Source organism: Cupressus sempervirens, chromosome 1 (genome assembly GCF_028749045.1).
Source record: "Cupressus sempervirens isolate cs-2001-9-10 chromosome 1, ASM2874904v1, whole genome shotgun sequence".
NCBI lineage: Eukaryota > Viridiplantae > Streptophyta > Pinopsida > Cupressales > Cupressaceae > Cupressus > Cupressus sempervirens.
The window spans coordinates 490635129-490651585 of record NC_143118.1 but is presented as its reverse complement, the minus strand read 5'-3'; the positions used below and the strand labels follow the sequence as shown (position 1 = coordinate 490651585).

At 35.4% G+C, this 16457-nt stretch overlaps 1 protein-coding gene across 2 annotated transcripts in view; it reads right to left on the bottom strand.

Moving 5' to 3' along the window:
• The window catches only part of GRL (transcription activator), a 268919-nt gene that overhangs the window by 211321 nt on the left and 41141 nt on the right, over nucleotides 1-16457 (bottom strand). The window lies entirely within an intron of this gene.

The window sequence follows — 16457 nt, the reverse complement described above, 5'->3', positions numbered from 1 at the left end:
TGGACATTACTTGGTACCAAGTCATCAAGCATTTTGGTATTCGAATGAAATCAGTTACCGTGTATCATGTGATTAAAGATTTGTATCCAAACATTGAAACTGTATTGTTTTGTCATGGAAGTTGTCTCATGCTATTATATCGAGCCTTGGAACAATCTACTTTATTACAAGGAGTGTCGTATGATTGGATTATAGCTTTGGTTGAAAACTAATACTCTATCCGTTCGACGACTGAATCCCGAAATTTTTTGCAGGGTTGTAACAGGCTTTGTAAAATGAGTGTTTTGCAAATAATATTGTGGAGGTCTATTCTAAGCTTCCTGAGGCCAAACGGAACTATGGGAGAAAGTAACACAAATATCCTCTTGATTCGTGTCTCCTATGTGAAAGCATAACCGAAGGGGAGAGTCTACATTGTGGCATCAATAGGTGAAGGAATAACGCACCAGAGAAGATTTGCGAACGATAAATCCCAAACTAGCAAGCATAGTTTGATCTCTGAGCAATAACTGATACAGAACCTTTGCAATATTTTGTCATGTCTTTACTTTGGGTGGTTTGAAGATGGTTTAAAAGTGAGATTAAAAATTATCGTAATATGACTTCATTATTTTTCTTAGCATTTTTGACGGAAGATAAAGATTTGCCAGTAATAAGTGTAATGGTTGACAGACAAGAAATAGCAGAATCGCATGCACTAGGAGTTGTGATAGAAGCAATTGATGATCAAAGGTGAATGGAGTTGATCTAGGTTGTTACAAACAGGTGGTAGGGAACGTGTCATTGTTGAATGCATGGCATAGTGGCATAAGAGGATCCAGCAAAATTGTTTTCTGCTTGGGAAGAGAAATTCTATGATGCTTTCTTGTCAACGTGGATCATAGAGAGACATTGGTATTGGGATATTCCATAGAATTATGAAATTATTAAACTGATATGATGCTTGCCAATTTTATACGGAACCATGTATTATAGTCGAACATTGAAGCTGAGAAATAATTCAGGAAGGCTTATTCAACCTTGTATATATGAGAATGTTACCACGAAGTCGTGTCAATATATTTTGTCCCTCAATATATTTAGGTGAGACTTGTGGTTAGAAGTTTTTGAACCCATAAGAATAACGGGGATATCTGCACATATTTACGCACTGTTGAGGAAGAAGAGTGTCGTTGGAAAGCCATAAACGAGTCAGTTGCTGGAATGGAGATCAAGTTAATCTGCCAGGTGCATTCTAAGGGATGATAGCCACAGAACTCACGGCAAGTCTGGAATGTGAACAGATTTTCCTTGTCGGAAAATGAGTATTTTTGGTAACAAGGAAATTGGAAGATATGCAGAGCATTGACATAGTTGTGATGGATAGATGGTTGGATTCCAGGAATTGCTCATAACCTTGTGCATTCCTGTTACATTTGTTCTTTGTTGTCAATACATATATGTAACCTGAATCAAATCAGTAACATACAGAGTCAGAGAGCAAAGTAATAAGGGTCAGCCTGATATTGAAATTATGCAAAGGAAACTCAGTGGCAAACTAGGAAGTTATTACAGCTTGTTGGGCAATTCAAAATTCTCAATTCTAAAATGGCATCAACCAACAGCTTAGCCCGAGAACTTTATGAAACAGGTAGCCAGTTGGGGTCAGAAATAGAAACAGGGGAACATGCTCTCAGCATGTTGATCCAATTGATGGCTGTTTAAGCATGGTCCAGCAAACACCCTCTGATTTATTAAAAATTATTTTGCTTCCCATAGTGACCGCATTGAATCCCCTCAAGTGGCTGGAGCACTCAGATAGCGGGGTAAAGTTGTTGGTAACTTCTTGTTTGATGGAAGTTACAAGGATTTTAGCACCTCAAGAACCTAATGAAGAAGAGGTAATAAAGAAGGTACTTCAGCTCATTGTTGAAAGCTTCCACAATCTTGGGGATATTGGGCGTCATCAATTTCCTAGAACGGCTGCTATACTGAAGTCATTTGCAGAAATCAAGTTATACAATCTTATGCTTGACATGAGATTGTATGATTTAATACATACCACATTTCAAAATCTATTAGGCACAATCAGAGAAGAACACAATGCAGATGTTATTGCAACCATGGAAAACATTATGGTTATTACAATTAATGGGAGTGACACTCATTTCCAGCCACTACTTCAAATGTTGTTAGCAATTTCAAACAGAGAACAAACGACTTCAAAGGCTGCTTATAAGTTGGTCAACAAGGTGCTCATACAATGTGAGTCAAAAATTGAGAAGTACAAACAACAACATGCTAGACAAGAACCAAAGGCAAGGGAATTACAAGTTGTAGAATCTCAGAAAAACGAGCAAGAACCAAATGAGGAAAGAGCAAATATGTTTCACTTGCAAACATTTTTGGTCACTTGGTCACACTAGTGAGGGTAACAAGGACGAAGAGTCAGCTCAAGAAGTGCAGATCAGCGTTGAGGCAGTTGAGGGTTCGCTAGTCCAGCTTCAACATAGTAAGGACCATGAGAGGGAACCCGATATGGATGATGGTAAGGATTGTCGTAGCATCTTCTTGGGTGAATTGGAGATTTAACATTGACAAATATTATGGTGAATCTAAGGCTGAAAATGAGTATATCAATGAGAACAAATTATGTGAAGACAATGACGTAATAGATGATGAAACAACCCTAATGAAGATAGAAGGAAACTCTGAAAATGGTACAGCTGAAATTGAACCCAGTATTTTTAAAATCTAAAGCAAGATGATGTTTCTATAGGGACTGATTTGAAGGACCAATCAGAAATTCCATTTCAGAATGATGATTTTGGAGCATATAATTTTGAGGATAAGCTGAAAGTATCAAATGATATGGTCATTGCAGCCTTAGTGAATTTTGACAAAAACCCATAAAAACATTGAGGAAATCATGTGGAAAGTTAAAAGTATTGGAAAGGAGAAGGGAATAATGAAGGGAGCCAATAATGCAAGCCTTCACACTCTTAAGAGGGCAATGGAAAGAATGAAATCAGACTACTTGAAGTTGCTCAAACATAGAGATATAGCTATCAAACATGCTGAAGATAAAGAGGAGGAGATAGATGAGTTATGTCTCCAATGAAGTACGACAGCTTACTCCTTATATCAAGCTGAAAATCAGAACTCTATTGCAGCCATTAACAAGGAAGATGAACAAAAACGTAGAACTTTGGAGACGGCACAAATTGTTGAAAGAATCAATACCATTTGTGGGCATGAAAACCGTAACATTGTTTCCACCATTCTTCATCCTAATGAGTCACATTTTTCTGATGAAGCCCATAAGGACCAGCAAGAAGTCAAATACATAAGTTCTGATTTTTACAACAACGGTAACATGATCTCACCATGTCATGAGGTAGAAGATGAATCATGTGACTTTACTTCAAAAAAAATGTGTTGAGGTGTCCATTTCATTGATGAAGATGTTGATTTTAGTTGTTACATCCTAATTTTTGACCTAATTTAAAATGTTCATATAGCCGTTGAGGTTCACATGAAGTTAGTTGACAATTTAATTTGTTATAATCTTGCGAAATGGTAAAATGGTTAATCGTTTTAATTTCATGTGAAGATAACATGCTAGTTGATTATTTATCATAAATTCATGGAATTGAAAATGCGGTTAGCCGTTATGATTATTTATGATTAATAACTTGCTATGGTAATATGATTTCACTACCGAGAATTTTCTTGTAAGAAGCACGTCGAAAGGGTGGAAGCATTATCAGAAAAGAATTGAGCACAGGAGCATCACCGTCATTGGGCAAATGGGTATGAATTGTGAATCACCATGGTTGAGGACCTAGCGAATTGAACATCAAAATACAATTGATGGAACCATATGAGCTATTAAAATAAATAATTTAAGAAACATAAAATAATTTAATTAAAATATAATACGTACCTCAAGATTTTAAATGATTTTTTATCTTATTATTATAATATATATCTATGTACGTACACAGATATAAAAAATGAAGTGACACCATATTTTCTTATAATAAAATGATGCCACCTCACCAATATATTTACATGTATGTATATAAATATAAATCATAATAATTTTCAAATTATAACTTTCCAACTCTTTTTCCATCTTTTATTCTTTTCCTTGTTTGAAAACCAACTGAACACTTGGCGTTTTTAATTGACATATAATCTTTAAGTTACGGAAGCCAAAGAGTCTTTTTAAGACCTTTTCCTATCTTGAGTTGGGTGAGACAAAGACGCAAGAACTCTAATTTCCGATTTCTTTTTAAATCGCATTCTTTCCTTGCTTATTGCAACTCCATTCACAATTGATACTCTGCTACACATCTATCGAATATCTGCAAGACCATTGAAACCCTTTCCCATTTCATAACATCGCCATTCTAGTACTCTGCAGTATATGTTCTGTTCATACTGAGGATTTAAGTATTTATGCATTTTAGTTACGTCTACAACAACAAAAGAAAAGCTGATTACCAATCAATTTGCAAGACTTCAAATAGTTCCAAATTTATCAGGTCATGTGATAATCATTCCAATTAATGTTATTACAATGTTTTTTTACAAATCGATTTCCATAGCTGCTGCTATAGTTTATTCTCATTTATAACTAAATAACTCTAGGAAGTTGCTTACCAATAAGCATGGTAAAGTATCCATGTCATAGAATCATGAGTTATTGTTGCTATTAGACATCAGAATCAGGATGGTATTTATTTCTACAAGTTTTAAAGAATATAATCTCTCAAATCACGGATTGTGGAAAAGTTGGGCGTATATAATCAATCATGGGCGTATACTTCTTATCATTTCCTATTGGGTTCCGAATTCCATAACAGCTAAACTGTAGTTATAATCATCAGATAGAACCTCTTGAGAAAAAGTTACTAAAGATGCAATAAATCATGATTTAAATATACAATTTGGAAATTAGAATTAATGATATTTTTGCTAGTTTTTAAGAACATATTCATTCAAGTCACAATTTGTGATAGGTTGGAAACATATAATATTCTTTTACCAGTTAAAAATCAACAAAAAGAGCGGGTTGCTCTGAGATTCAAACACCTGGGACTCACCCGGCTGTATAGCCATGGAAAGGTGAAGAGGTGAGATGGACTCTACAATAACATGAAACTGAATCAGATGTGACTTAATGATGTATATCATTTTAAAAGGAATAATTTAATAGCTCATGCATGATCATGATTATTGTATTCTCCTGCTGTCATGTCAAGTGGTGTGATTAGATACCATGATGCTCAATGGATGGCAAAATGTTCTATGCCTATTCTGCGTAGGGAGGGTCTTTCTCGTTAGAGATTGTGTGAAGATAAATTATGGTCCGAAGTTGGGTGGTTAAGCCCCTGACAATGTTTCCCCTCTCCACAAGATATCAAGATGTGCATCTAATAAAGATAAGTTGAGCAATTTAATCAGTTATCTATAACAGGTATTTTACTTTTATGATATATATACAAGTAGAAGATATGATGGATTAATTTATATCGTTGAATACAGTTATCTCTTTTGATTTAAGCAATTATTCTCATCAATATAATGGGTAACCTGTTAGATCGGATAATCTTCCAACTGAATATGGATTGTTATTTCAATCTTTCATTTATATGAATAATGATTATGAGCATATCTTCTAATCTTATGTTATAGCCACAGTTAGAAATTGGAAGAAAAGAAATGATCCAATGGTCTTTGATGCCCTAACTGATACAGTGGTGTCTGATGCCCTAAATGATCCAATGATTATTGATACAGTGGTATCTAATGCCCTAAATGATCCAATGGTATTTGATGCCCTAACTGATACAGTGGTATCTGATGCCCTTAATGATCCAATGGTTATTCATACTCTAATTGATACAAAGGTATGTGATGCCCTAATTGATGTAGTGGTATTTAATGGTAATCATCATTTGATTTTGATATAATGGTATTGGATGGTAGTCGTCATTTGATATTAAAATAGTGGTATTTGTGGACTAACCTAAGTGTTTGCAGAAGCATCCCTAGATTGATTTTAGTCTCGAATTCCATGGTATGTAGATTTTAATTTTCATAGTAAATTCATTGATGATGTTTTCAATTCTTAGTTATGAAATTTTGTTTAACAAATTTTAACCGTTAATCTCATTCATATGAACGTAACTGAATTAACCGTCTTTCTATGAAAATGAAGTAATAACTGTGTTTCTTTGAATATATTAGTTGTTAATTAAGACTCCGGAAAAGTGAATGTTACATTAGTGATGATACTTATGTTGAAGCAAACAATTTAGAGTTTTCCTTAGTGTGCCCTGAGGGTTTTTACAGCTTACTTAGAGATTTATCACCAAGTTCATATGATATGGCAGCTACCTACTTATTGATTGGTGATTTTATCTTTCCATAGACTCTAGTTATTTGCCCTGCTTGGACTATTAGTAGATTTCCACATTTGGCTTGGCCTACAAGGATTAGTGACTTGCTTGTAGATGAGTGGGCACCATGTTGGTTCCCAAAACTGCAGATTGGAAATCCAAGAGCTTGCCACTTCTCTGATAAGATTCCACAATCAATTATGGCCAACAAACAAAAATCATCTTGATTCCCCTGCAGGCTCCACTACACCTAGCGGGTAGACCACCTCCTCGAACCTGACTAGTTGGTTCAGAGCTTTTCTAAAGCAAATTTAAGTTTTCGAGTTCTCCGACAGGCAAGGTCCTTGAACTCGATCAAAATAAGATTAACTGAATGCTTGAAATAATTGAATGGCTTGTATAAGGTTTCTAATAATAGATTTGATGCTTGTAAGAAGGAAGTTATAGATTTTCTAACTTCAATAATAAAAAGATCGGTGTCTTTGCTCACTCAGGCAATAAAGTCAACTTCAGTGAAGATTTTCATGTACAACTTTATAAAATTCTACACACTTATACTGTCAACAATTAAATAATCAAGATGCGACAAATCAAATATATACACAATCTTAAATTACTCCAAATTAAGTTTTAACTCCTCTGGTGGGGAGACGGACAAACTGGACATAGATACAAAAACAATTATATATTTCACTATATCTATAATGATCATATTCAAGATGGTAAATGACCATGTCCACTTATCTGATATATAAATTATATATAGAATTTGAAAAATGATTATAAAGGATGAATCATCTATAGTTTAATTATCCACGCCTTTAATAATAAACAAACGTATTTTTATTTTATTATAAAGATAAAATATTGGAATTCATATTACAAATTAAAATTCACTTTCCTTCTGTACAAATTAATATATCTTTCTTACTTCTTTAGAATGTCCCTTTCGAATATCTCTTAGAGAAATAAAGTATCTCTCATTTATATCTTACATTTAGTATAGTCGTGACTTTTCAAATGAAAAGTCATAAACTACTTGTATCCCTATCTTTATAACATAATTAAATTGTACATTTTCAATTTACATAGCTTTCTTAACTCTAATTATTTCAACCTTCCACTTATCAAACCATAGAAACATCTTCTATATTTGCTAAGTGCAATATTTACTTCCACAACTACATATATTATGAGAACGCAAAAATATATTGTTTCAGGCTTTTAGTGTCCCAGAAAATGTGTCCCAGAAATTGTCCCTTATTCAAATGCTCCATTCTTCGTCAAGGTATCGTGGATCAATTTTCACAAATGTCAACAACATATTCAAGGATTCACTTCAGTGATATGTAGCGTCTATTCAACGCACGTGTGGATCCTCATAGTTATCGGGCAATCTCCAATTTGTACTCTATGTTGTCTTCTCTCATACATTGGCAAGCCTTCATGCAAATACATTAGGCCGTCGATTAGACTTGGTGTATGTCTTGTATCACAATCGTCACTTGTGTATGAAACTGCACACCATTTATTTTAATATGTAAGACTCCTGACGCCATGTCTATGGTCTCTGGCTTCGGTCCCTCCCTACATCTCATTATTTGCTTTGAACACTCATGCCACCTGTATATCATAGTTCCAAAAAGCCTACTCATATTTTTAATATGCTCAAAAACTTATTTGGTGTCTGTCGTCTTTGTCTTTTCTGGAAAAATCATTATCGCTCTCATATCATTTTATCGCCATCTTCATATACACGTGCAATGTTTATTATGAGAAGGAAAGATTATCGTTGTTTACATTTCTTTCACCAATTGATTCTAACATTTGTATTCGATGTTCACCAAGCCTTTATTCGTTGACTCATATTGGGACTAATCACTTCTTGATTGTCATCATATTAATGATTACATGATTGTTAATAAGTATCGAGCTTTCTACAATCAATCATCCTCTTCCCCTAATTGAAACATGACCAACACAGGAAGCTAACACGTTCATACCGTTTGGAGGGATTCAACTGGAGATTAGTTTGGCATCCGTTAATAAGGCCTCGGGGAGGGAAAAACTGGCTGAAACAGGATAAGCTCAGGGACCTCTTCAATAACTGATTGCAAATTGTTGTTGTTAATAGATATCTTCCAATCTGTCTCCAGCATCGTGCATGATGTCTGCTTTTGGCTTAAGTAGTAGTTCTCTACTCATAATCTCTGAATTTTATGTTTCAGAAACTTCTAAACTCTGATCACTTCATGATGACACTGATTTTATTGTGTATTACTACTCTCTTCATAAATCCCAATTGTCAAGTATGCTTTCATTTCCCCCTTGATATACGAGTCATTATTATGCGGAACAAATTTAGGCCCCATCACACCACACATGTTGTGATATATTCCACATGAGCTGTTTATCTTCCTAATTTGGCAACATAGCGGTGACTTTGTTGACATTCTTGATACTGACCCGAGTTATGGTAGTGACATCCAAAGACAGGGCGAGTTAGGTTCCTTGCATATGGGCAGTGTGTTTGACATCTGTTTATTCAGCTGGCTAATTGAGGAGGTTGGTGACTCGTCAACCATTTATTCCTACATCTAGGATCGTACCGATAGGTTGGTTTGAGATCCAGGTGTTAACAGGATATTCGTTTTCCATATTGTGGATTATGTTGTGATGTTACACACTCAAAGATTTATGATCAAAGTCACGCAGCCTACACACACATCAGAGTTGCAAAGATTGATTTGGGATCCTGGTATCAATTGCTTGAGGGCAAGCAATCTCAAGAAGGGAGGACTATAATGTCCGTTTTTTGGGATATTTAGGAAATTTAAAGATATATTCATATAATATTAAAATTGACTATGGGGAGCATAATTTGAGTTTATAAAAGGTCAGTTTAATATTATAAAGTGGGCTAAAAGTGACAAGGAGGGATAAGAGGAAAAGATAGGAAGGGAGTCAAAGAGTCACAGCTTTTAGGATTAAAAGGAAAAGGCCCATTTCACTTCAGATATGCTTGGATTTGAGATTGATATTCTGGTTTCTCTTTGGAGAACTTTGGAAGGCTGCTAGCTTTCTCGTTGAAGCCTGGGCACAGAAATCTTCAGGATTTTTTTCAAGGTGGATTGGACATATCCCTGATTCATATTTTGTGATGGATTCACATCAGAATTCAAATCTGATACTACAGGTGCATATTATTGTTTCTTTCCAATCTGACTGTATTTCTATATTTATGATTGGACAAGATGTTTGTGATTATATTGCTGATGTAAAATGCAATAACATATTTCTGAAGAATGTATATGGATTTTCTGGTTATAATTTGGTATTGCTGAAATTGTACTACAATATAAGTTTCAGAAGTTTCCTACATGAGCGTTGCTGTTTATATTTCAAAGTTTATCGCATGCACTCTGTTTGAATTCTGAAAGTTTATTGTGATGAAAGTATTGGGAAAATATCCTACTGATATTACATAGCGCATGTGTTATTGTAGTGTAGGGTCGTTGTGTTGACAGTATTGAGTATTTTTTAAGCAGAGTAATGTTAGTATTATGATATATATGTATTTCCTATGATTCTAAGTATGTTTGTCAAAGATATTAGTATTCTCTCAAATTTATTGACTGATCAAATTTGATTTATTCAATCATAAACACTGATTTTGTAAGTGCCTCCAAGATTCAAAATAAAGGAACTATACTTTTGGTGGGTTGGGCTGCTTCCCTTAGTGAGGAGGGTTTTTCCCAAGATATGTTCCAAGTGTTGCTTATTTTTTGAGCATTTGTTAGATTTTTATATTCCTATGTTATTTCTGGTTCATAATTCAACACTTTATACATTCATGTGGATCATTAACATTTTATGTAATTGGTGCAGTGAAACACATTCATGTCCTAGTAGTTTGATATGAATGAGGATAGTGCATTTTTTTGTATGTCAAGGTCTGTTATCCACTCTGTCATCTTTGTATTTTGTGCTCAAACCCCCTTTCAATGAATTTTTCATCTGAAATCTCGAATGGTATCCGTATGTCTACATTTTGGGTAGCTATTGTTTACTTTTTTTCATTTTGTGTTTTCTCCTTTGTGTACTTTCAAATTAAAAGTACACAGGAACACAGACACCCCAATCATATGAGGGAGTTGCCCCTCTCAAATGCAGAAGAAGATGACAGTGATCAGATTGCAGTCTATCCAACTATTGGCACAATTGTCATTGCTCATAGGGCGAACAAGGTCATTCTGAAGGAAGCATTCGCAGTGACAAATATGTTTACCGACAATTATCAAATCTTATTTCAGAAAAGGGATATCACAACCTGCAATAAGCTCATTGTGAATAATGAGATGAATCCACTCAATAGGCTAAATTGGAATTCGTCCACACAACCAAGAAACTGCAAAGAGTTTTTGTCCTCAAATTTCCTAGAAATGAAAGTCAACGCTCTCAAGCTTCTTAGAAAGAAATTAGACAAAACCAAGTATATAAAATGACCTCCTCAAATCCCTATTTGAGAATCTTCTCATAAAGTTTCAGAAAACCCTATTTTTTACGTTCCCTTATAATATTCATATTAACTTCCAATCAGGAATAATAATGAAGTGACCCCTTGTATAATTTTAACTAACTTGAAGTCACTTTATGAATTAATTGTATATTCACCTTATATCTCCAAATATTGGCATCTATGTCCATAAAACACTTTATTAAATTATTAAAATCTTATACCTCGATGGGCCACTTTATTAAATTATTTAAAACTTAATTTACCTAATTGCTAAATAAAGTCACTTTTTTTGAAAATTACTTAAATACACTTAAATGCCCTTTATGTCATCATATCATAAAATTTGATACAATTAATATTATTAAAGTTGTCTTAACTTTAATAATTTAACTTGAATCATGAAACCTTTGATAGTTGCCAATATCAACTCATGGGAATAATCCATTCACTTTCCAAATATAGATATGATGTCAAACGATCACCCAAAGAATTACTATAAATAGTAAGAATGCGCAAAAAATATCCAAGTGACTTACTAAAAACAGTAAGTGTGAATTAAAGTGTCCTAAATTATCTCCGAAAGGCACACCACAAGTAAAATAGGACACTAAGCTGAATACTACTGAAATAAGCACCAAAATCTGAGGACGTTACATAAGATTTTATAAGTTGGTTATACTTCATGATTGTTTGCAGTAGATTTATTCTCCCTCTTGCAGAGTATTTAATTAGTGAAGAAGGTTCTTGAATCAATAGACAAGTTGTACCATTAATTTCTGACCTGTACACATAGAAGGGCATGGGATTTGCCAGTTATGCACTTGGTCTCAATGAAGAATAATACTTGTTGGAGAGTTGCAGTCCTTGTCTTCTCTGGGTGCAGAAATGTCTAGATAATAATATTTGCTAATTTTTCTTGCTGCTGTACCAGCATACCAGCAAAGGACATCTTTGTTCAGACTTGTGCGAATCTAATTTCTATGTCAGACTAAAACATCTAACATTGTGCATGTTTGGCACATATTTTGAGGTGGTTTTAGAGTAAATTGGGGTGCTTGTAGGATGTATTTATCATGAAATTCCTGATTATTGTACCAGATGTATGATAATATTTCAGACCTGCACTTTTCTATTTTGGGTATCCAGACCGATATTCCTGCTTTCCAGTGCTATTCCGTGAACTTGAGCATGTTTGAGGAGATATAAATGTTCATATTTGGTATGACAGGCATGTGTTGGTGAGTTTTCCAGGTTGATTATCTCGAAGTCCAGACTGCTACAGTGTGTTTTTGTCCATTTCCAGACCTGCTGTCAGTTATTCAATCATCCATTTCAAACATCTTATTGTCATGTGAAGGTGGGTGAAAATGATTTTGATACTATTACAATAATAGATAATCGTCTATTACTAGTTAATGGTAATCTATTGTTATTAGTTAGCTGTAGCTTTTTTTGCTTTCTCAGCTACATTAGAATGTTTCTATTCTTTACAATTGTTTCCCAAGGAAACATTGTTTTATTCTTTTGTATATAATGACCTTTTGGTCTTTGTTAATAACATGCAAGTATTTTACCAATTACTTCGTGATATGGTATCAGAGCATATACTTCAATTTTTTTCGAAAAAGTTTATAATTTCTTTTGAAATTATCTGCTCTAAATTTTCGAAATTATTTCTGAGTTTTTTGCTCTACAACCCGCCTAGGGTTTCTGCCTTGAGAAATTACTTCTGAATGTCGTTTAGGATTTCAATTTTTTTTGGAGGAAATCATCTGTGCACACTCAGATCTTGGCTAGGTCTGAAAATCTTGGTTTTTCTCTATACGATTTGTCTAAATCGCAGCATTCACGACAGTCTCCAAATTGCAATTTTTTGAATGTTCTCCTACAACTCATACAAGTTCAGATCGGTTTTTCCTTGGGTGTTTTTCTGCACATCAAGTTTCTCTGCAAATCGCAACATTCAAACCTTGGAAAAGCTCACGTTTTTGCTATGCAACTCGCATTTTTCTGAGGTCACGGGTTTGCCAAACATAGCATTTTTGAGGGTGAAATCACGGTTTGTTTTGCCATCATTTCATTGCCTCTGCCGTCTTAGGAAAAAATGCCTCTATTCTAAACAAAATCGGAGTTCTTCTGCCTGCAACCACCAATTCTCTGTTGTTTTTGACTTCCATGGCCGCAGACCTAGTTTTTTGCTCGAAACCCTTTTTTTGAGCTCGAAAAATATTTTGATTTCAGATTCTTGGTAGGTTTTTCGAGAGCTCAACTCAGTTGTCGTTAGATATTTCTAGGTGCCTCGATGTTTGTGCCTCAATTTTCAAGCCAGCAGATCCAAAAAACATATTCCTTCCGAGTTTTTTGAGCTCTCTTCTAAGTCACTCCAATTCTTCTGGGTCTTCCATTTTTTGCCTCAAAGAACGTGCCTTCACAGATTTTCACCTTGTTTCATTGGAAAACGTGTCATTTCATCGCTGACAAATATTCTACTCAAGCACAACTCCAAATTCAATGGTCGAAATTATGGCACTTGGTAGCAGTGGATCATAGCAATTTTAGAATATTGCAACACCAATCAACTTGTTTTGGGTGCTACAAAGCGTCTGACTACTCCTAGTACTAATCAAGATACATGGGATCTGAATAATCGAGAGGCAGTGATGCTTCTCAAATCATTTGTGGCTGATGATCAGCTTTCTCAGATTCCATCCGGCAAGATAGCTGTCAAGATCAAGACACATCTCAAAGGTCTTCATGAGCCTTCCGACAAAACAGAGCTTTCTTTTTGAAGAACATTGTTTTCTATTATCATGGATGAGCGAACCTCGCTCTAGGTACACCTGAATAGGATTTAGGAAATCCGTGATCAGTTGCTTGCCATCATTCGCAAGATGGAGGAAGAGGATATTGTGGTTATCACTTTTCAGAGTTTACCAAAGTCCTATGAGCATTTTATCGACTCTCAACATCACATCTTCTGGTGGTGATCTAAAGTTCACTAATCTCTGCACACTTCTGCTTCAGCAAGATCGATGGAAACAACAATTTGGTAGCAACTCCACCTCAACCACTACAAAGCAAGCCTTTACTGCTAAATCCTTTCAGAAGGATATAGGCAAGTTTCAGCAGCCATCTCAACAGAAGTCTTATGCTCCAACATCAGATGGTTCCCGAAAGAACATTCAATGCAACTACTACCACAAGTTTGGACACATGAAGGTTGAATGTCAAAAATGCTTAGCTGGACAATCTAAGCACTCAGGTTCGTAGCCCAAAGCGAATAGTGTTGAGCACATTGAGCAGACGGAGTCTTCCTTTTACGCCTTCATGGCTAAAAGACTTGTAGATCATGTGAAGTCGTCTGCCTAGTACATTGATTTAGGTGCCTCTCGTCATTTCACTCACCGCAGAGACTTGTTTACGAACTACCAGCCTTATTCCGATTCTATTATTTTTCGTGATGGAGAAGAGTACATGGTTGTCGGCAAAGGCAACATTCAAATTCAGTCTGTTGGGAGGAATCTCATATTCCTTGACGTGTACTACATTCCAGGAATGGAACTAAATCTACTCTTAGTGAGTCGGTTGTTGCGACATTCTCCACACTTGGATGTCACCTTCAGTTCACATCAGGGCACCATCACTGATCGGGCGACTCAGTCTACTGTTGCAGTGGGTCTTGAGGATCATAGTCTTTTCAAACTTACTAATTCTGGTGATTCTTGGGACTAGCTATGGCTGCTTGGTGGTCTTCTATTAGCACACTTTGGCATCAACGATATGGGCACTTAAATGTGCATTATCTCTCACAGCTTGCTTAGGATGAGTTTTTTCTTGGATTGCCAGAGATTCAAACTCAATAGCTTGGAGTTTGTGATGCATGCCAGGCTACAAAGCAACATCGCACACCTTTCACCAATGGCGATTCATGGCATGCTTCTCAGGTACTTTAGCTTGTTCATGCCGATATCTACGGCCTTATGGCCACCCTTCTGTTCTTGGTTCCAAGTATTTTCTGTTCTTTGTTGATGATTTCAGTAGAAAAATGGGAGTGTATTTCCTTAAAAAGAAATTAGATGCATTTCCTGTATTTCAGAAGTTAAAATCTTTAGTTGAAAAAGAGTCTGGGAAATCTATTATTATTTTTAGATTAGACAATGGGGTGGGATTTTGTTCTAATGCTTTCTCTAGCTTGTTGGATACTCATGGCATCAAATGCCAGTTAACAACACCCCACACTCCACAATAGAACAGTGTAGTTGAACGTCGGAACAGAACAATCACCAAGATGGCTTGATCCATGCTCGAACACACACATGTTCCAAAGAAGTTTTGGGCAGAAGCAGTTAACATTGCAATTTATTTGTTGAACCAATCACCCACAGTGGCAGTCAAAGGTAGAACTCCGAAAGAGGCCTGGTCATGTCGCAAGCCCAGAATCGGTCACCTAAAGGTTTTTGGCTCCCTTGCTTTTGTTTGGATCCCTGATGCGTCATGAACCAAATTGGATAATAGATAATTGTCTATTATTAGTTAATGGTAATCTATTATAAATATCTAGTTAGCTTTAGTTAGCTGTACCTTTTTTCGCTTTCTCAGCTAGAGTAGAATGTTTTTATTCTTTACAATCATTTCCTAAGGAAACACGTTTTATTCTTTTGTAGATAATGACCTTTCGGTCTCTGTTAATAACAAGCAAGTATTTTACCAATTACTTCGTAATAGATACTAAGCATTACTCTGGGTGCTTTAGCAGTGTTTTATCTCATACCAGCACTCCAACATTAATATCTTCTAGCATCTTGAGGGCAGCATTTCAGTTTTTCTTTGCTCAAGAACTAACATTGTGAATGGTTAAAAATCAGAAGTTCCTTCCACTTCCTAAGCCTTATATTGTAACATTAGACTGTTGTACTGCTGATGAATTGATTTTGATTGCAACTGGTACTTACCCAACTGATAAGGTAGTTTTCTAATCGCCCACCATTAAACAATGGAAGAAGCATATTATTTACTTCCAATTTAAATAAGATTTCCCACTGAAAAGTGAATGTGCCCCCAAACTTCCAGGAAAGTGGGTGTGATAATCACCCACCATTAGACAATGGAAGGAGCGTGTTATTTACTTCCAATTTAAATAAGATTTCCCACTGAAAAGTAAATGTGACTCTAACCTTCCAGGAAAGAGGCTGTGCCATTGTATTTCCCACTACATAAGCAGATATTTACTTTTCTGTATTACATACATCCCACTAATATTTGGTTTGGTTGGCCTGCCGCTTGATTCCTTTCTTTCAGCATTTTTTTATGAATTTTTTTATAATCTGAAATGCCATATGCTCACCTTTGCCCTTTTCAAGATCTGGGTAATCAGAAAGTGGGAAGGAAATTGACTTGACATACATTTCATTTCTGTTGAAGCTAACCTATACTTCAAAAAAATGAGTGGGTTATTACAGTGTATTGAATTAATCAACCATTTTTAATACTATCAGTTGTGTTTGTAGTTGTACTTTTTTCGCAACTTCCGTGTCCTCGGACCATATCTA